Source organism: Miniopterus natalensis, chromosome 1 (genome assembly GCF_054644295.1).
Source record: "Miniopterus natalensis isolate mMinNat1 chromosome 1, mMinNat1.hap1, whole genome shotgun sequence".
NCBI lineage: Eukaryota > Metazoa > Chordata > Mammalia > Chiroptera > Miniopteridae > Miniopterus > Miniopterus natalensis.
In genome coordinates, this window is record NC_142081.1 from 114,441,506 (window position 1) to 114,464,901 (window position 23,396).

Here is a 23,396-nt window from a genome sequence, read left to right on the forward strand (position 1 = left end):
AGCCCAAGCCTAAAAATTGTTAGTGGAAGTCAACTGCAAGCCTCTCAGTTATCTTCCTTTATTTAAAAGAAACATATAGCTCAGCATCAGTAATCAGGGAAATGCAAATGAAAGCCATAATGCAGGACAACCTCACTCCTCTCAGAATTACTTTCCTCAAGGTGTGAATAAATAAATAAATACATACATACATACATACATACATACATACATACATACATAAATAAATAAATAAGTGAAAACAGTGTTGGCCATGATATGGAGAAAAGAGAAAGCCTCGTGCCCTGCTCTTGGGATTATAAATTGGTATAGTCACTATGGAAAACAGCATGGAGATGTCTCAGAAAATTAGAAATAAAACTGCCATTCCACTTCTGGGCATTTCTTCAACAAAAGCAGGAACACAGATTTGAAAAGATATCTGTACCCCTATGTTCACTGCAGCATTACTTACAATACCCAAGATATGGAAGCCATGTAGGTGTCCTTTGATAGATAAAGAAAGAAAATTCTATGGTATATAATGAAATATCACTCAGACATGAAAAGAAGGAAGTCTTGCCATTTAGGAGTACGTGGATGGACCAAGAGGCTGTTAAGCTAATTGAAATAAGACAGACAAAAACAAATATAGTATGTCTCTCTTACATGTGGAATCTAAAGCAAACAAAACAGAAACACACCCCATAGCTACAGGGGAAAAACTCATGGTTGCCAGACGCTACTGAGTTGAGGAGACGCATGACATAGAAGAACTTGAATAGGAAGTGAGCCTTGCAGCTATAGCATAGGGGAGCCCCTGGATGTCCTGTGCAGCACAGGGGATGTGACAGTACCGGAGAAGCTTTGCAGGGACATAGAGGGTGGCTAGACTTAGCATGGCGATCACATCCTGAGGTATGTAAATATCAGAGAACCATGCTGTACACCTGAAAGTCATATATTGTGTGTCAACTATGCTTTTAACAAGATATTTCAAAGGAAAGGAGAAAAGCATAGGGAAAAGCAGGCCTTCCAGCCTTTCTACACTGTCATGTGAGAATATGATGCCTCGGAGCCCTCGATAAGCAGCTGGACAGGAAAGGACACATTAGCACTGACAATCACACAGGTGAAAAGGGACAACTGGGATCCTGATGACATCATGGAAAAACAAAACAATCCTGGTATACCGTTCTTTTGGCCACAGTCAATTAGGCCACCTATTGTCTGAAGTAAGAGCATTCTACGTGACCGACAGCCCAAGGCCTACAGGGTAAGAGCTCTTCCTTTCTGGTGCAGGAGACTTTCAAAAGCTTGCCTTCGATAGGTAGTCCCCTCATTCCAACCATTCCCACAGGACACACTGTGCACCACCAAAACGGAACTGGGCATTCATGCCGCAAAGTTCTCTTGTACATCTGAGCCCTTGCCCTGCTGTGCGCGCTGCCAAACGGGTCCTCTCCATAGATGTTCCTCCTGCTAAACATCACCCTTCTGCCCCTTTACCTGGCAAACTTCTTCATGTTCTGCATGTTTACTTTACATCCCAATTACACTTTTTATGTTTTAATAATAAATCTTCTTTTGAATTGACTTGACAGAGACAGGAAGGGAGAAACAGAGAGAGAGAGAAACAGTGATTTCTTGTTCCACTTCCTTATGCACTCCTTGGTTGATTCTGGTATGTGCCCTGACCAGGGACAAAACCCACCCCTTTGGCATTTGGGGAAAGCTCTTTAGACAGCTGACGTATCGGCCAAGGCCTCACCCACATTTTTCAAACTCTACTTCTAGTCTTGGATTGAAAGTGTCCAGCACATACTACACACCAATGAAAAGAATAAATAATGACAAGGGTAAGCTCCTAGTGTGCTCTGGCACCTGGTAAGCACTGAATAAAGTATAGGAAATAATAAAAATGACAATGATAATAACAAGCTCTTGGAGGGCAGGGACCAAGTTTTTTAAATGTTTGAATTCTCCAATATCAGCATAACACCTAGTACCTAAAAGACACCTCACAGTTAAATAGCATACCATTAAGAGGACCAATGAATAACTCACTTTTGAGATTTTCTTTGAAAATTCTGTTTCAAAAAAACACACAGGAATAAACCAGGCACAGGTCCCTGATAGTATTAGCACCTTCAAGGTCAAACTTCTATTTCCTGTTTATGTTTTCTATAATCTGTAAAAGCAACCTACACAAGCTCTGGTTGAAGCTCTACTAAGTCCAAGGTGTCCTCATGCATTTCACGTGGCAGGCACAATGAACTCAGTGCCACAGCTGGGTAGCACACTGGCATTGTTCTATTTGTGAAACATTTCTCTGCTTTTATTAGAATTTGTTAAGTTGGAGTTGAGCTATTTGAATATTACGATTTTCTTTTGAACAATGCCATTAGAGCCTCCGGTTCTCAGAAAATTACAGTGTCATGATAATTATTCAACAAGGAGAAGGATTGCCTTGTTCTAATGAAGTCAACATGCCTCAATCTGTTTTGACTTCTGAGGAATGAAGTTGATCATAGTGAGACCTTGTTGGTATAATATGTAAAACTGTCTCTGCTTCTCCACTGGCATTGCCTCTCTGACTTCTGTACTCTGGTAGATGTGTTTAAAACCCAATCATTGGGATCCTTGCCCTCTGGCTAAGTGTTGTAGTTTTTATCGTTAACCATTGGCTTTTAGTTCCAGGGAAGTATTGTTCAGTTCCTAGTTTAGTGACTTTTTAGTGAGACAAAGCAGTATGTAATAACAAGTATTCATTTACTTAGTGTAATCTATTTGCTATAAAAACTAAACAACATGTCCGTTGCTAACACATTCAGTTTGTTACACTGTGATTATACAAGAAAGGACCTACGCCTTAACTCAAAAATCCTTTTACTATCTTATATAAACCTATCATATGGGATATTAGAAGTTGTGACTAAACAAATCAACTTCTTCTCCAACAATATTGCTCCGGATTTTAAATCACCTACAATTAACAGTTTAAATAATACTGAATACTGGTCTATTGAGGAAGAAATTAAGAAAAACTATAAGAACCCAACCAGCTTGATCCAGGACTTTAAATAACTGATGGGATTCATTCTGGACACTTGCTTTCCTTCTGGGAATCTGGAATATTGTCACACCCTATGGGGAAGATGCCTATGTGACTAGGGTGCCATATCACCCTTGGCACTGAGTCTAATGGGACTCTGGGACTGGTAGATGGCATTTCACATGTGTTGTCAGAATTTGACAGTGGAATACTCGAGCACGTTCTGGTAACTCCACAGGGAGACAACTGTTGGAAGCTTGTGTCTGCTGTCGTCCACACTTTGTCACACGCACCTTTTCTCCTTGCTGATTGTCCTATGATACTTCCAGTCTCTTCAATCACAGGTAGGAGTAAATTATATGTTGAATCCTCTGAATTTCTCTAGTGAATAAGCCCACGTAGGTGTGGGTTCAGGAACCCCTAACAGAATGCCATTATGTGGCATTTTTATGATGCGGAATTGTATGTTCTACATGACTAGAGGCAGAGTGTGATTTCAAGCATACCTCTCTTGGAATTGCTTCTTCTTGATGCTTCTTCGGAAGATTCCTGGAGATCTGTTTGAACAAAGGTACGAACAGATAAATGAAACGATGATGTCAGAAAATAATGTGAAACAAAAAAACAAGGCAACTTACTCAAAAAAGAAAATGCAGAATCCTAATGATAGACAATATGCTCTACTGTATGAAAGTGCTTATAAAGGAAATGAAACATCACACTGGCAAATTTCTCCAACTAAGCAGGGTTTCATTGCTCTGTACAATAGATATGAATCCATCAAGTAACTGGGGTAGCGAGAGGAAAACAATAATTATCAAAGATAGTACAACAGTCTTCTATTGATTACAGACTTCTATTGGTTTGTTTCCAACATATTTTTTAATATCTCTGGACACTAAATCATGGCTCCCCTATGAAAGGAAGTTGTTGGCAGGACAAGGTTAAAAGTCAAAGAAACTGTATCCAAAATGTAAGCTGAGTTACCCATGGATATTCCAACAAAGTCAACATGAGTGGGGAAAAATTGGTCTTTCCTGTTCATGTTGCTCTTCCCTGCTCATCTGATGAAGACCTATTCTCAATATCCAATTCACACTCCAGTGCACACGCTGGAGACCTATGAATGAACCAGCTTAGATTACTCTCGCTCTGCTTACTTTTTAAGCTTAGTCATCATGAAATCATGTGAACTAGACCACTTTTCGTTCTCTACTTTATTTTGCTGCTGTCAACTGCCCAAGTCAAATGATTGGCTTTCAGAGGGGCAAAAATTACACCATTATTATTCCTTCATAAATTAAAAATTTCTAAGCAGAACAAATGAGAAAGACATAGGCTTGGAAAAACACAATCATCCTAAATGGAATAAATTGACCCTCCTGACTTGATTTCAGCATGGATGGGTGAGAGCTTCATCATGGCGTGAAGCTAGCCCAAGGAGACAAAGCTTCCTTTGTCTGCCACTCCACTATGTGGTTTCCATCAATCTGTCCTCTACATGAGTGCTCTGCAAACTAGGGCCCATGGGGTCTAATACACCCTGTCGTCTGGTTTTGTACATAAATTCTCACTGGAACACAGTCCTGCCTTTTCACCAACATATTGTCTATGACTGCTCTCACATTACAATGGCAGTCTTGAGGAGATATGACAGATCACATGACCTGAAATCAGGCCCTTTACAGAAAAAGCTTCCTGATCCCCCCTTCATATCAAAACCAGAGTGCCCCCAACAAATGTAATCTTATGGCATTTCCGCTCAATACTCTCCTATGAATCCCTTCAGTAAATATTGCTGACTCCCTATCTTAATCTTCCTTCTTGCTGGACACCCCCAGCTGTATGTGGACATTTACTGTTGTGATATACAAATGAGGTGGTATCTGCCCAGCTCCAAAAAGAGAAATGATTATACTAAGCTAATCACAGTACCTAGGTTACCACTAAGTGGTTTAAGAGTGAGCCTGTGATGTAGCCCAAGCCTATAAAATGTTAGCGGAAGTCAACTGCAAGCCTCTCAGTTTTCCTCATATTTAAAACAAACATATAGCTCAGCATCACCAATCAGGGAAATGCAAATGAAAGCCATAATGCAGGATGACCTCACTCCTTTCAGGATGGCTATCCTCAAGATATAAATAAATAAATCACAAGGGTTGGCCATGATGTGGAGAAAAGAGAAAGCCTCAAGCTCTATTCGTGGGATTGTAAATTGGTACTGTCACTATGAAAAACAACATGGAGATGTCTCAGGAAATTATAAATAAACCTGCCATTCCACTTCTGGGCATTTCTTCAACAAAAGCAGGAACACAGATTTGAACAGATATCTCCACCCCTATGCTCACTGCAGCATTATTTACAACAACTAAGATATGGAAGCAATGGGTGTCCTTCGATAGGTATACAAAGAAGATGTAGCAAGTATATGGTATATCATGAAACATCACTCAGACATGAAGAAAATGAAATGTTGCCTTTTACAACAATATGAAAGGACCAAGAGGCTGTTATGCTAAGTCAAATAAGACAAAGACAAATATAGTATGTCTCGCTTACATTTGGAATCTAAAACAACAAAACAAATCAGAAACACACCCCAAAACGACAGGGAACAAACTCATGGTTGCCAGACGTTAGTGAGGTGAGGACACGCATGATATACAACATGATTAACACGTGAACCTTCCACTTATAACATATGTGAGCCACCCAGATGTACTGTACAGCACAGGAAATATGTCAGTATCATAATAACTTTGCACAGACATAGAGGGTGACTAGACTTAGTGTGGTGATCACATCCTAAAGTATGTAAATGTCTAACCACCATGTTGTAGACCTGAAAGTCATATATTGTGTGCCAACTATGCTTTTAACAAGATATTTCAAAGGAAAGGAGAAAGGCATAAGGAAAAGCAATCTTTCCAGTGTATAAAGATACACTGTCTTTTGAGAATATGATGCCACGGAGCCATCGCTAAGCAGCTGCCTAGGAAAGGACACGTTAACACTGACAACCATGCACCTGAAAGAGGACAACTAGGATCCCGATGACATCATGGAAAACCAAAACAATCCTGCTTACTATTGTTTTGGCCACACTTAATTAGGCCACCTATCCTCTGAAGCTAAATGCATTCTATGTGACTGACAGCCCAAGGCCTACAGGGTAAGATCTCTTCCTTTCTGGTGTAGGAGACTTTCAAAAGCTTGCCTTCGATAGGTAGTCACCTCATTCCCAGCCATTCCCACAGGACACACTGTGCACCAGCAGAACTGAACTGCGCATTCATGCCGCAAAGTTCTCCTGTACATCTGAGCCCTTGCCCTGCTGTGCGCGCTGCCAAACGGGTCCTCTCCATAGATGTTCCTCCTGCTAAACATCACCCTTCTGCCCCTTTACCTGGCAGACTTCTTCAGGCTCTGCATGTTTACTTTACATCCTACCTACACGTTTTATGTTTTAATTATAAATCTTTTCATTTATAAATTGATTTGTTAGAGAGACAGGAAGGGAGAAACAGAGAGAAAGAATCATGTTTTGATGTCTTACTTATTTATGCATTCCTTGGTTGATTCTGTTATGTACCCTACCAGGAATCAAACCCACAACTTTGGAATTTGGGGACAATACTTTCACCAACTCACCTACCTGGCTAAGGCCTCACACACATTTTTAAAACATAATTTTTATCATGGATTCAAAGTGTCTGGCACGTACTACACACCAATGCAAAATAAAAAATAATGAAAAAGGTAAGCGCCTAGTGCGCAATGGCACCTAGTAAGCACTGAGTAAAGTATTAAAAATAACAAAAATCACAAATGTAATAAGAAGGTCTTGGAGGGCAGAGACCAGTTTTTTTTTTTTTTTTTTTAAATTTATTATTTATTTATTTTTAAAAAAAATATATTTTTATTGATTTCAGAGAGGAAAGGAGAGGGAGAGAGAGAGATAGAAACATCAATGATGAGAGAATCATTGATCGAGCCCACAACCTGGGCATGTGCCCTGACCGGGAATTGAACCCCGATCACCTGGATCCTAGGTTGACGCTCAACCGCTGAGCCACGCCATGCCGGGCGAGACCAGCTTTTTAAATGTTTGGATCCTGCAACATAGAAGAATATCAAGTACCTAAAGGACACCTGAGAGTTAAATAGTAAACCATTAAGACGGAACCAATGAATAACTGAATTTTGTGATTTTCTTTGAAAATTCTGTTTCAAAAAATGTACAGAAATAAACCAGACACAGCTCTCTGATATTACCAGCACCTTCAAGGTCAAACCATTATTTCACCTTTGTGTTTCTTATAATTTGCAAAACCAGCCTACACAAGTTCTTGTTGAAGGTCTACTAAGTCCGAGGTGTCCTCATACAGTTCACGCGGCAGGCACAATGAACTCAGTGCCACAGCTGGGTAGGACACTGGCATTTTTGTTATAGTGAAACATTTGTCTACTTTTATTATAACTTGTTAACTCTGAGTTGAGCTATTTGAATATTTATTATGATTCTCTTTTCACCAATGGCAACAGAGCATCTGGTTCTAGGGAAATTACAGTGTCATGACAATTATCCAACAACCAGAAGGATCATCTTGTTCTAATGAAGTCAACATGCCTCATTCTGTTTTGACTTCTGAGCAATGAAGTTGATCCTAGTGAGACCTTGTTGGTATAATATGTAAAATAACCTCTGCTTCTGAACTGGCATTGACTCTCTGACTTCTGTAGTTCTGGTAGATATTTTTAAAAACCAATCTCATTGGGATTCTTGCCCTCTGGCTAAGTGTTGTCATTTTTATCGTTAACCATTGGTTTCTGGTTCCAGGGAAGTACAGTTCAGTTCCTAGTTTACTGACTTTTTAGTGAGACAAATCAGTATGTAATAACAAGTATTTATTTCCTTAGTCCAATCCATTTGCTGTAAAAACTAAACAAAAGATCTTTTCTTAACAATTTCAGTGTGTCATAATGTGGTTATTGAGGAAACAAAACATACTATCTCTTAATTTAAAATCCTTTTACTTTTTTACATTAAGATATCATATGGGATATTAGAAGTCGTGTCTAAATAAATGAGCTTCTCCAACAATATTGCTTAAGATTTTAAATCACCTACTATGAACTGTTTAAATAATACTGAGTAATAGTCTATTAAGGAAGAAATTAAGAAAAACTCTAGGAGCCCGGCCAGCCTGAGCCAGGAATTTGTAGAAGGAATGGGATTCATGCTGAACACTTGCTTTCCTTCTGGGGATTGAAAATTTTGGAACACACTATGGGGAAAATGCCTATGTGATTAGGGTTCCATAAAGCCCTTGGCACTGAGTCTAAAGGGGCTCTGGGACTGGTAAATGGCATTTCACATGTTTTGTCAGAATTTGATAATGGAATACTTGAGTACATCCTGGGAACTCCACAGGGAAAGAACTCTTCCAAGCTTGTGCCTGGTGTCCTCCACACTTTGTCACACACACATTTTCTCCTTCCTGATTGTCCTATGATTCTTCCACCCTAGTAAATCACAGATAGGAGTAAAACTATATGTTGAGTCCTATGATTTTCTCTGGCGAATAAGGCCACCAAGGTGTGGGTTCAGGAACTCCTAACAAAATGGAATTGTGTGTCATTTTTTATATGCAGGATGGTATGTCCTACATGATTAGAGGCAGAAGGTGATTTCAATCATACCTCTCCTGGAATTCCTTCTTCTTGATGCTTTGTCTGAAGATTCCTCTAGATCTATTTGAATAAAGGCATGGGAAGGTAAATGAAATGATGTTGTCAGAAAATAATATGAAAAAGGCAACAATTATATTTATTGAAAATATAAAATACAGAATCTCAATAACTTATAACACGTTGTATAGTATGAAAGTTTAGGTAAACAAAATGAAACATCACTGTGACCATTTTCTCCAACTAAGCAGGGTTTACTTCCTTTGTACAATAATTATGAATCAAGTAACTGGGGTAGCGAGGGAAAAATGATATTTCTCAAAGATAGTACAGTAGTGTTCCAGGGATTACACAGTTCTATTTCTTGGTTTCTAAACTTTTTCTTAATGTCTTATGACACTACAAACATGGCTCTCCTATGAAAGGCAGTTGTTGACAGGACAAGGTACAGAATCAAAGAAACTGTATACAAAATGTAGGGTGAGTTACCCAGGGATATTCCAACAAACTCAACATGTGTGCGAAAAAACTGGTCTTTCCTGTTGAACTGTTGCTCTTCCCTGCTCATCTGATAAAGTCCTATTCTCTATGTCCAATTCACATGCCAGTGCACAAGCTGGAGACCTATGAATGAACCATCTTAGGTTTCTATCCCTCTACTACCTTTTTACACTTAATCGTCATGACATCATATGAACTAGACCTCTTTTCTTTCTCTGCACTATTTTGCTGCTGTCAACTGCCCTTGTCAAATGCTTGGCTTTCACAGGGTCAAAACTATCAGCAACTATTATTGTTCCTTCATAAATTAGAAAGATTTTTTAAGCAGAACAAACAGGAAAGACATACTCCTAAGAAAACAGCAACATTTTAAATGGAATGCATTGACCCTCCGGACTTGAATTCAGCTTCATCATGGCCCGATGCTAGTCCAAGAAGGCAAAGCTTCCTTTGTCTCCCACTCCCTTTATGTGGTTTCCTTCCGTCTGTCCTCTACAAACTAGGGCCCATGGGTCTAAAACAACGTGCCATCCAGTTTTGTACATAAAGTCTCATCAGAATACAGTTATGTCTTTTCACTGACATATTGTCTGTGACTGCTCTCACACTACAATGTCAACTTGAGGCGATATGGCAGATCACATGGCCTAAAGTCAGGCCCTTTCCCGAAAATGCTTGCTGATCCCTCCTTCATACCACAACCAAAGTGCCCCCATCAAATCTAATCTTGTGACACTTCTGCTCAGTACTCTCCCATGAATTCCTGCAGTAAATATTGCTGTCTCCCTACCTAAGTCTTCCTTCCTGCTGGAGACCCCCCTTCTGTATTTGGACTTTTACTGTCCTGATACACAAATAAGGTGGTATCTGCCCAGCTCAAAAATAGAAATGTTTATACTAAGCTAATCACAGTAGTAGGTTACCACTAAGCGATTTAAGAGTGAGCATGTGATGTACCCCAAGCTTATTAAATGTTAGAGAAAATAAACTGCAAGCTTCTGAGTTTTCCTCCTATTTAAAAAAACACATAGCTCAACATCAGTAATCTGGGAAATGCAAATGAAAGCCATAATGCAGGATGACTTCACTCCTCTCAGAATGGCTGTCCTCAAGATATGAATAAATAAATAACAAGGGTTGGCCATGATGGGGGGAAAAAAGAGAAAGTCTCATGCCCTGCTCATGGGATTGTAAATTGGTACAGTCACTATGGAAAACAGCATGGAGATTCCTCACAAAATTAGAAATACAACTGCTATCCACTTCTGGGCATTTACAACAAACACAGATTTGAAAGGATATCTGCACCCCTATGTTCACTGCAGCATTACTTACAATAACCAAGATATGGAAGCAATGTAGGTGTCTTTTGATAAAAAAGAAAGAAAGAAGATGTAGCAAGTATATAGTATATAATGAAATATCACTAAGATATGGAAAGAAAGAAATCTTGCCATTTAAAACAACATGGATGGACTAAGAGGCTGTTATGCTAAGGGAAATAAGACAAAGAAAGACATGTCTCACATGTGGAACCTAAAACAACAAAACAACAAAACAGAAACACACTCAATAGCTACAGGGAACAAACTCATGGATGCCAGACACTAGTGAGTTGAGGAGACGGATAATATAGAAAAACGTGAATAAGGAGTGAACCTTGTAGTTATAACATATGTGAGCCACTCAGATGTACTGTACAGCACAGGCAATATGTCAGTGTCGTAATAACCTGCATGGACATAGAGGGTGACTAGACTTAGCGTGGTGATAACATCCTAAAGTATGTAAATATCAAACCACCATGTTGTACAACTGAAAGTCAAATTTGTTTTTTAAATATATCTTTATTGATTTTAGAGAGACGAAAGGAGGGGGGGAGAGAGAGATAGAAACATCAATGATGAGAGAGTCATTGATCAAGCCCAGAACTGGGGCATGTGCCCTGACCGGGAGTCGAACCCTGATCACCTGGATCCTAGGTCAATGCTCAACCGCTGAGCCACGCCTGGCCGGGCTAAAAGTCATATCTTGTGTGCCAACTATAATTTAAAAAGAAATTTCAAAGGAAAGGAGAAAGGCATAAGGAAAAGCTGGCCTTCCAGCCTTTATACACTGTCATGTGAGACTATGATGCCTCCGAGCCCTCGCTAAGCAGCTGGCCCGGAAAGGACATATTAACACTGACAACCATGCACCTGAAAAGGGACAACTGGGATCCTGATGACATCACAGAAATACCAAAACAATCCTGGTTCCTGTTGTTTTGGCCACAGTTAATTAGGCCACCTATCCTCTGAATTAAGAGCAGTGACTGGCAGCCCAAGGCCTACAGGGTAAGATCTCTTCCTTTCTGGTGTGAGAGACTTTCAAAAGCTTGTCTTAGCTAGGTAGTCACCTCATTCCCAACCATTCCCACAGGACACATTGTGCACCTTCAAAACTAAACTGCGCATTAATGCCACAAAGTTCACTTTGTGGCATTAATGCACAGTTTAGTATCTAAGCCCTTGCACTGCTGTTCCCGCTGCCTAACCGGTCATATCGATAGAAGTTCGTCCTGCTAAACATCCCTCTTCTGCCCCTCTACCTGGCAAACTTCTTCACGTTCTGCATGCTTACTCTATACTCCACCCACACTTTGTTTTAATTATAAATCTTCTTTTCAATTGATTTGTGAGAGAGACAGGAAGGGAGAAACAGAGAGAGGGAGAAACAGTGATTTCTTGTTCCACTTCCTTATGCATTCCTTGGTTGATTCTGGTATGTGCCCTCACCAGGGATCAAATCCACAACTTTTGCATTTGGAGACAATGCTTTAACTAACTTATCTACCTGGCCAAGGCCTCGCCTACATTTTTATTTATTTATTTATTTATTTGTTTGTTTGTTTATTTATTTATTTATTTATTTATTTTTAGTACCTGGCACCTCGTAGGTACCTGATCACTGGTCTTTATTTCTGTTGGGGATACAATGCAGGCCGATGATAGGATGGACACTGTTTTCCAATCCTGCTTGACAGCAGGAATGACCCAAGGAGCTGGTTAAAAATACGTATTCCCAGGCCTCATCCTCCACAGTCTATAGAAAACAATGGGAATCTATGTTCTAACAAGCCACCAGCTAATTCCTATCAGGCACTTTGGGAGCACATCCAGGCGCCCTTTATTCCAACTTCTTGGTTCAGCTCTTTTGTTCCCTATGCATCTGGCCCTGTATTCAGCAAAGCTGTAGCTGTTGCTTGAAGATGGACATGATTAAAAGGTCAAATATCATTAAACTGTATTCTCAAAGAGAATGAGCCCTGAACGTTGCACAGCAGATTTATTTCTAAAAGCTGTTTGCAAATGGCATTTGGGGGGATATGTGAGTGTGAGTGTGTGAGAGAGAGAGAGAGAGAGAGAGAGAGAACAAGCATATATTTAATACCATAGTTTGCAATTTAAGGGAATGCATTCAATTCAACTAAATTAATATTGTTGGGTGGCTTATGTGCTGGGCATACAAGGGGTTTGCTTAGAGTCCAGTGAGGAAGATGGTGAAATAAACAGGCAATTACAACATTGTGGTTAGATAAGGTTCACACAGGGACCTAGGAGACCACGAAGGGGGGTGTGCATCCAACTCTGGGTTGGCACGCATCTAGGAATTTTCAGGGGAAGTAACAGGCCTGTAAATTGGAATCAAGTCTCTCTCTTTTTTTTTTTTTTTGCAAAGTGAATGACCCTTCTCTAATTTATCCTTGCAGGAAAATGAAGTTTCACATCATTTATACAAGCATGCATACAAGCATGCAGTGGCACAAGTTTTGAGTTCCTACTAGGGGCAAGGTGCAGAGTGAGGTGTGGCAGGGAGACCTGGGTGAGAAAAGCCCAATCCCTGCCCTCAGGGAGTTTATATCACACCCCCTCAGGGTTAAGTGCTGTTCTCATCTGGGTCATTAATCCAGTGGAATCTGTGTATGTCTGAATAGGTAGTTTACTATTCAGGTCTTAACTCCTTTTACTGAAAAGGCTGTGTCTCTTTCATCACCAAGTGGTGGGGAAATCCGGTTCAAACCAACACTTCAGTGCGGGCATCCAGGAGAAAACCCAAGTGCACGCTGGAGTTCCTGGAGCTGTTTGCCACGAAGCCGCGGAGGCCTGGATGGATTTGTAGGGTCTGTAGGGTCTGTGAGTACCGGGGCAGCCCACAGACCTGGCAGCTTTCCTTCCCTTTGGGCATGATGAACACAAGCGCCTTTCAAACCACCTGTCTTCTCTGCCTGTCTGGTAGGAGCTGTGTAGATCCTTTCAGCACTGGTGTCTTCCCGTCTTCCAGAAGGGGAACTTGAGGTACAAGGGGTACCTGGAGGCAGTGTTTGCCACCTGGTGCTTTGCACCTTGTTTTCTCGGCCACTGGCTTAGCCTTCGGGATCCTCAGTTTCCTCCTCTGTGCATGGGCACAGTGGTAGCATCTGTACTAATCTTGAACCTCTTAGGGCCCTGAACTTCTGTGAGGAAGTGATGAAAGCTGCCAGGAGAGCTTATGTTTATTGAGGCCCACTCTGTGTCAGGCCCAGTGTTTGGGACTTTCCCCTCATTGTCTCATGTAATCATCAGTAGAGTCTCTCTGGCCAGGTATTAGTCTTGTCTTTATCTCACAGAGGAGAAAGGAGGCCCAGAGCGGCGAAATGCCTGTTCCCAGGCCACACAGCGGTGGTGCCAGCAGAGCCAGGTGCACCATATGGCAGAGCTGGGGCCGGGTCACAGGCTCTCTGCCCCTTGGCTGGGGTGGGGGCGTGGAGAACGCAGCACACAGCACCGTCTCCTGCAGTTTAGGGGTTCGAGCACCCCAAGTCCGCCCACCGGCCAGGTAGACCAAGCCTCCCCCGTTTGCTGGCTAATGCAGGCCTGGCTGTGCCCTCGGCAGGGCTTTCGGTCAGCTTGTGGCAACCCGGACCCGGGCGTGGGGCCGGACCGAGGCCGGGCGCCCCTGCCAGTGCAGGCTTGCCGCGCGGGGCCGGCTTCGTGGCCTCCGGGGCTCTGGGTCCCAGGAATGTGGGCTGGCGCGGCGGGGGCGCTTCCTCCGCCCTCAGGGCGCGCTGCTGCCCCCTCCCCGCCTCCGGAGGGGCTGCGCGGGGGCAGGGGCTGCGGCGGAGGCGGCGAGGGGCCGCGGGCTGGGGGCCCTGTCCGCCGGGCCGGAGGAAGTGATCAATATTCCGAGGGGGAGGGGAGCGCAGGGCGGGCACGCTCGGGGCAGCTCCCCAGGGCCCCAGCGGCAGGACGCGCAGGGGGGCAGCGGGAGGCAGCGGGGGCCGCGGGAGCAGCGGGACCCGGGATCCCTCCGCTGCACAAGGGGGGTGGGCGCCCTAGCTCCGCCCGCGAAGCTCCTGCGCGCCCAGGGACGCGACACTCCCGCGACCGCCTCTCCGGCCCCGCCCTGTGCCTGCGGCCCCTGCCATGTCCCCGGGGAAGCCAGGGGCGGACGGAGCGGGACCGGGCGGGTCGGCTGCAGGCGGAGGCAGGGGCCGAGGCGGCGGGACTGGGGCGCAAGGCGGGGCCCGACTCGCGCGGCGCGGGCACGTTCCCGGGCGCGCGGGGCATTACGCTGACGGCGCGGGAGGCGCGGCCACCTCGGCGCTCGCCCGGGCTGCGCTGGGCGCTGCCGTGTCGCCTGGGCCAGGTGAGCGCCCGGGCGGGGCGGGGTCGGCCTCCCCGGCACCTGCCCGCTGTGCCCGCCTGCGGGGGTGGTGGGCGAGGGCCTGAGTCCTGGGGGACCCCTCCTGGGGGGCTCGCGCGAACCCGCCGACCTTGGCCGCGACCGAGCCCGTTACCCGCCTGCGCGGCTCCAGAGAGCGGGCTGCGGGCTCGGGGAGCCGGTGCCCGGAGCCTCCCTGTGGACGCCCTCGGGCTCCAGGCCGCCTCCGACCCTCGCCTACAGTTTTAAAACTCTAAATCTCACCATAGATTTGAAGTGACTGGCACATACTATACACATCAATGCAAAAGAATAATGACAAGAGTAAGATCCTAGTCTGCTCAGGCTCCTGGTAGGCACTGAATAAAGTATAGGAAATAATAGAAATGACAATGGTAATAAGAAGGTCTTCGAAGGGAGGGACCCAGTTTTTTAAATGTTTGAATTCTGGAACATCAGCATAACACCTAGTACCTAAAAGACACCTGAGAGTGAAATAGCAAACCATTAAGATCAATCAATAACTGAATTTTGAGATTTTCTTTGAAAATTCTGTTTCAAAAACACACAGGAATAAACCAGGCACAGCTTTCTGATATTATCAACACCTTCAAAGTCTTCACTATTTCATCTTTTCGTTTCCTATAATTTGCAAAACCAACCTACACATGTTCTTGTTCAAAGTCTTAATTTAGGGACCCCTAACAGAATGGCATTATGTGGCATTTATGATGGGTGATGTTACGTTCTACATGATTAGAAGCAGAAGGTAATTTCACACATACCAGTCATGGAATTGGTTATTCTTATTTCTTCTACCAAACATTCCTCTTGATCTATTTGAATAAAAGCACGAAAGAGATAAATGAAACGATGATGTCAGAAAATAATGTGAAATAAGCAACAATTCTATTTATTGAAAATATAACATACAGAATCCTAATCACTGATAACACGTTCTATAGTATGAAAGTTCCTATAGGATAATGAAACATCACACTGGCAATTTTCTCCAACTAAAGCAGGGTTTCATTCCTTTGTACAATAGTTATGAATCTATCGAGTACCTGGGGTAGAGAGAGTAACACGATAATTCTCAAAGATAGTACAATAGTGTTCTAATGATGACAGAGTTCTATTTCTTTGTTTCTAAACTTTTTCTTAATGTCTTATGACACTACAAACATGGCTGTCCTATGAAAGGTAGTTGTTGACAGGACAAGGTAAAGAATCAAAGTAACTGTATCCAAAATGTAGGCTGAGTTACCCATGGATATTCCAACAAACTCAACACGTGTGGGAAAAATCTGGTCTTTCCTGTTGAACTGTTGCTCTTCCCTGCTCATCTGATAAAGTCCTATTCTCCATGTCCAATTCACAGGCCAGTGCACACGCTGGAGACCTTTTAATCAACCGTTGTCTTAGATTTCTCTCCCTGTACTAACTTTTTGCACTTAATCCTCATGAAAGCATGTGAACTGGACTTCTTTTCTTTCTCTGCTTTATTTTGCTACTGTCAACCGCCCTAGTCAAACATGGGCTCTTAATGAATGGCTTTCACAGAGGGGAAATAACAGCAACTATCGTTGTTCCATCATAAATTAAGATTTTTTAAGTAAAACAAACGAGAAAGACATACGCCTAGAAAAACACCTACATTGTAAATGGAATGAATTCTGTAAAATCAGAATAACACTATTTTAAGATATGTGAGAATTAAATAGCAAACCATGAAGTGGACCAATGAGTAACTGAATTTTGAAATTGTATTTGAAAATTCTGGTTCAAAAATACAGAGATAAAAACCAGGGGCAGCTGTCTGATACTATCAGCACCTTCAAGGTTAAAACTCTATTGCATCTTTGTGTTTCCTATTGGTTGTAAAACCAACCTACACAACTTCTTGATGAAGGTCTACTATGTGCAAGGCTTCCTCATACAGTTGACATCGCACAATGAACTCAGTGCCACAGCTGGGAAGCTCACTGGCATTTTTGTTAATGTGAAACTTTTTTCTAGTTTTATTATAATTTGTTGAGTCCCAAGTTGAGCTATTTGAATATTTATTATGATTATCTTTAACCAATGGCAATAGAGCGTCTGGTTCTAAGGAAATTACACTGTCATGACAATTATCCAACAAGCAGAAGGATCATCTTGTTCTAATGAAGTCAACATGCCTCATTTTGTTTTGACTTCTGAGGAATGAAGTTGATCATAGTGAAACCTTATTGGTATCATATGTAAAATAACCTATGCTTCTCAACTGGCATTGCCTCTCTGACTTCTGTACTATTGGAAGATACTGGTTTAAAAACCAGTATCATTGGGATTGTTTCACTCTGGCTAAGTGTTGTAGTTCTTACCGTTTGCTCTTTGTTTTTGGTGCCAGGAAAGTGTTTTTGAGTTTGTAGTTTTAGTGACTTTTTAGTGAGGCAAATCACTATGTAATAACAAGTATTCATTTACTAAGTGTAATCTATTTGTTGTAAACACTAAACAAAACATCTATATTTAACAAGTCCAATTTGTTATACTGTGATTATTGAGGAAATATACTACATCCTAACTTAAATCTTTTTACTTTTTTATGTAACGATATCATATAGGATATTAGAATTCATGAATAAATGACTTCTTTTAAACAATATTGTTCCAGATTTTAAATCACCTACAATTAAGTGTTTAAATAATACTAGATACTAGTTTATTAAGGAAGAAATTAAGGAATACTATACACCTATCTTACACATTGTGGGCTTTTTTTAACTGCTCTTTCTTTATCAAAACTTCCTTACTCTTTATCTATGGTGGGGACACTTATGGTAATTCACTATCAGAAGTCTTACCATGATCGCTTTCTTCAGAACATTTTACAGATGGCCTTTCTCCTTCATATTCAGTACTTTGTTGTTGATAACTATGTATAAAGAAATGGTGATAAATAATATTACTGTATTAATACTAAAGCAAAATATTTTCCAAATGTAGTAAATTCTTAGACTATTTCAGGTAATATCAGAGCTAATATTCAAACTTTAATTATACCATACACTTCAAATTTGTAAGTTCTACAAACTTTTTATTAGGCACATAACTTAAAAGAAAGTTACATGAAATAGTCCTGATTTGAGGGCCATATCTTTCAGTGAATTAATTAGTGTCAGCTTGACATAATGGCAAGTGTCTTCATGTCAGACATCATAGTTCTATAACCATCAGCTGTTTGTTCTCAAACAAGTCACTTTTCTTTGGGTCAGAGTCCTCTACAAAATATGAATCTTACTGCCTTATTGTAGAAGGCTATTAGGATGATTATATGAGATAGTACAGCAAAAAGACATGTTCAGAGAAAGAGTAAGGCAAAGAATAAACCTGTTCATGATCTTTATTTGTTGAAACTATTTTGGAATCCCAAATAAACACCAATGTGGGTTTTTCATAGTTTCTAACATTCAAATATTGCAGTTTTTAGAAAATATTAATTTTGGTTATTAACTGTTCTTTCTTTATGGCTTGTAATTCAGGGTATCTCAACTAGTATATAACTTGCAACGAAATTTATTTACAATTACATTTCTTCATGAAGTCAGATATCAAAATACTCCCCTATTTTGGTAGTTAATCATCCCAACAGCAGAAAACTAAGAGAAGTCACGAGCTGGCCTGGACTCCCACTCTCCCTTCTCTACCTACTCAAACTGTGATGAAGCAGATCTTTATGAGAATGATGCGTAATCTCCTTGTCCACCCCCATTTAGCTTGCGAGTTAGAATCCTACTTGTCACTCATGGATACTGATGAGGCACGCATGGGCCCTTAGCAAGTCTCATGCCCAATAACTTACTTTTGATTCAGAGCTTTCCATTGACTGACTTCCAGGTGAGGCATAATTTAAAATATTTTGAAACCGGAAGTAAATTCAAGTCACTTGGGAAAGTGTCATTATTATGGCAAAGATATCACTTGAGGGGACAACTGAAATTATGGAATCTCAGGCAAGTTGGTACCTACTATTCTGGGAAAGGCGATATGGGACCTTCCACTACCTAAACAAAGATGCTCTACAGGATATAAAGCGACCATGGGGTACAGATCTGGTAACAAAGGAGAAAGGAAAGTCTGGTCTTTTCCTGCAGCATTATTTGAACCTCTCTGACAGCTTAGAATGGTCATTCCATCTAATACCTGCTGGCAGGAAAAAACAAACAAGAAGCTCAAAGGGTAACTCATCTGCGAAGGTCTGGCTAATATGTGAGCTGCACATAGCTGTTTCAGTGTCAGGGGAAGGCTGTGGGTAGCTAAAGCTAGGAAGCCAAGCTGCCAGAACACAGTGCTGGTAATTAGAATAATGGCCGAGCATATAAGCGTATGTATGTAAACTATAAAATGCTGTGACTTTCAAGTCCAAGGGTGAAGCAACATGAACTCTCAGGAATCTGGATCAGCAAGGGCAGCCTGGGAGCAAAGGTCAATTATGACTTAGGACCTGTTTCAACAGCAACTCTGCAGCAATAGAACCAATGGAAACAACAGAGAGATCAGAGTGTCCTTTTTACATCTCCATCTGACTTGTGAAAGGAGACTGTCTCCCTTGGACTTAGGGAATCCTTTAGGTTAATACAAAATTCAAGGGGGAGAGTATAGGAGATAGGCCCCAGCAAATACACATTTTTCTGCTAACATGAACACTTCAAGACCCCAAGTAACTAGTTAGAAAAACCAGAGATGTGACTTTATTTGTAACCCCATGCATAGAGGTTCCACTTGGAATGAAATGGATAATGTTAGGATCCTTATCAATAAAGATCTTAAAAATCCTGAAATAAAGAATCTGGCCCATTGCTACTTCAAACTAGTCTAGCCTTTTGCTTGGAGTCTGACTGATGACATAGACTAATTCACTCCCATTCCCAAACTGCCTTAAATCTTACCTGCTCCACAAAAAGTTAACAGTGAAATTATTTTAAACCTCAGTTTCCTGTTAACTAGCATTTTAAAGTAAATATTTACAAGATAAAGCCACTAGATAGTCTTACATACAATCACCCTTGAAGGATACATTACTATCCTCCTTGCAATATCCAGAAACATGTTTGGAAATGCTAGGAAACATTCCCAAGGTCACACACCTGGCAAGCAGGAAAGCTGGGCATTAAACCCCATTTTGTGTGAATTGAAGGCCCTTGTCTCTTTTCTTTATCACTCACATATAACTTGCCTCCATTAAAGGAAGTGTTTATTCAATTAAAGTTATCTTTCTCCTTCTACCCATACCAATAAAAACTAAAAACATCAAAATATACTAGAAATGAAAGAGAATAATAACTGATGAGCCCAGACTATATCTGGTAGCAGTTTTCACAGTCACTTAGGGATAACCTAATTATATCAGTGTTCATCAAACAAAGCAATTTAAAGCAAAGGATTATCCAAAACACAAAATCAACTATTTACATTTAACATGCACCTTTTAAGGAAAACTATATACATAGTAAAGGTTAAAAAAACTGTAAGAGAGACTAAGTCCACTATTGTATCAAGTAAACTATCAGCTAGAGTCCATAAAATACATAATTAATAAAACTAATATGAAACCCCTTTAGCTAATATAAAATAAATGATGAAAAAGGTCACATTGCAAATGACATCAATCAACATTAGAAATAAGTATAATCCTCCAGCATACTGCTATTCCAGTTGCCCAGTCAGAGTAATTGTTTTTCTACCTAACTGATAATATGTTCATATTTTTTACTATATAATTATAAGTTAATCTTCTTGTTAATTTAATCTTTCTCATTTGAATGATTGTTACCACTCTAGATCAATACTAAGGTTTCAAAACAAAAACAGCAGCACACTCTCCCTCTTGGGAGCACTCCTGAGGCTTTCCCTTGCCCCTCCTCACCCTCTCAGGCTTCCATCTCCTAAACTCTATGAGACCTCATCAGACTTGCAACCAGGGGAGCAGTGGGCAGTGGAAGCTCACCCTGGGCTAACCCTCTGAACCTGTCTCCAAGGCCCCTTTTCTCTGAGTTTACAGTGAGCCAAAGCAACCCCACCTAGGCTCTCTCCTATTGCTTCTTCTATCCTAAGCCCTTTCTTGTTTCACTGTCCCCAGCTTTAATAAGTGTGCTCTCCAAGTACAAACTAAAAAGGAAGAACAAGCTATTGTACCTTTTTATGTTGTCGACTTTTGCACCTCTGCTTACTAACAACTCTGCCATCTGATGTCTATTTTGACGTTTAGCAAGGGAAAGTGGTGTGTGGCCATCCTGTAGAGCAGCGAAAACAATTTATGATTTATAAAATTACATCTATCCAAACAATATTAAAACTTATAAAAGATCCTCTGAACTTAAACATGTAATATAGAAAGTAAAGAAAAAGGAGCTGCTTTCCTCTCACCCCTGTGCAGTCACTGACTGTTAAAATGCCCTCCACTCCCTTTTCAACAGGTTAACTTCAACATCATTCTCCAGATCCCACTTCAGATATTTACAGTCCTGATTCCAAGACTCTTTGTTCCTATCACAGTACCTATCATGATATGCTGTCCTTCCTTTACTGCCTGGGGACTGCGGCTTCCTCTTCCCACTTCCACTCCCCCAGCTCCCCTTGCTGGGCACTAGGGCTCCCCCTCCCACTCGTGCCCAGCAGCACCCATTTCCTAAGCCTCTGCCAGCATAGCAGCCAGTCCCCACCATCACTTCACTCCCCCAGGCCTTCAGTCCTCTGGGCTCTGAGCCTCCCACCCACTCCCAGGCCCTAAGAGGAAGCTGTCCTCCTGGGGTAGAAGGGTAGCTGGGAGACAGAGCTTTGCCCCTTCCGTGGGCACCACATTCCTCCAGCCCTCCCTGACTGGGCTTTGGAGTTGTTGCCATGGTGACAGGGCCTGATAATACTGTGTTCGGTGTATGTGTGTGAGAAAGAAAATGCTTGCAACTAAAGTAAAAATGTGTATTTCAAATATTTTGTAAATAAAGTTATTTGATCTATACCTCATTTTTTGCTTCAATGTCTGCTTTGTGGAAAAGCAGCTTTTCCACTATAGCTTGACTGTAACCAAGGACAGCATAGTGGAGAGCGGTGTTGCCATTGATGTCCATTATATTTGGATTAGCACCACGTTCTAGCAGAATAGCTGCACACTCTTCGTTCTGATATTCTAAAGCCTGTCAGTATTATGCCAAGAAATAGATTATAAATTCTAGGAATTCAACGTAAACACAAGTTTCGCCAATGACTTATAGTTAAATGAGAGAAATTCATTTTTATTCTAAGTGATTACATCAAATCCACCACATGTTAACATAGTTGGCTAGTACCTACTTGAAGAAGAGCCGTCCTGTTTTTAGCGTCAGGGAGGTCCAACAGGCAATTTCTGTCTAGTAGGAGAGTCGCCACTTTGGGATGGCCACAGGCACAGGCTACATGCAGGGCAGTCCTATGAAAGTGAGAGGACTCTTTAGGAACTTAGAGTGCACTCTTTCAATATACACAATTATTCAGGTAATTATAAACATTTGTCCCTACACCTTCGTTTTCTTCTGGGGACAGTACAATATTTACTAGTTCTTGTTATGCACATTAATGAAGCCGCAGCCTGTCTGAACAGAGGGTGACCTGGGCATTCAGCTCAGCTTGAGTCTGATCCTGTTTTAACTGCCACTTGTTAGCTATCACTTGACCTTTCTGTGCCTCAATTTCCTCATCAACAAAACGGGGATAAAAATAGTAGTTATCTCACAGGACACCAGTTTGCTTTAATGAGAATCTATGCAAAGCATTTCCTACAGTTCCTAGCACCAAAAAACTGCTCAATAATTGTTAGATAATATTAGTATCACTATTACTATTACTGCGACTTTACAAAGACAACATTTCAATTAAGTAAAATGGTATCATTATACCTACTTTGCAGGCGTGTTTTAAGGATCAGAAAGAATACTGAGTATTTCAATGATTCTAAGATGCTTATTCTCTCACATTTTCACATCTCCAACATTGGAATCCAATTTTTAATTCAGAATGTCTTACAACTATAGTTTGCAGCATTGTTTAAAAAAAATCTTATTGATACATAGAATACTGGCATCATACCATCCAGGGTGCCTTTCCCTGAGTGAATAATGGTCGATACAACAGACCTCTTGCATTTCTGTTCAAATGGTTGGCATTTAAATAAGTTTTAATTCTTAAAAGCCTTATGGGAGAAAGAGAACCAAAAGAACAAAACAAGAATTTTTTAAAGTAATTCTCACTTTGATTTTCAAGAAAATTTAAACCAATGGACACTCAGGATTTAAATGAAAAGAATGGCTTTGTTCAATACTTAGATTTATAGATTGTATGGAAAGCAAATCTTCCCAATGATCAATATTAGTGTTTAACACTATTATGCATTTTCAAAAGGGCAGGTAAAGGTCATCTTTTACAATTTACTACCTTCAGAAATATTTTTGCTTGAAAGGAGGGAGAA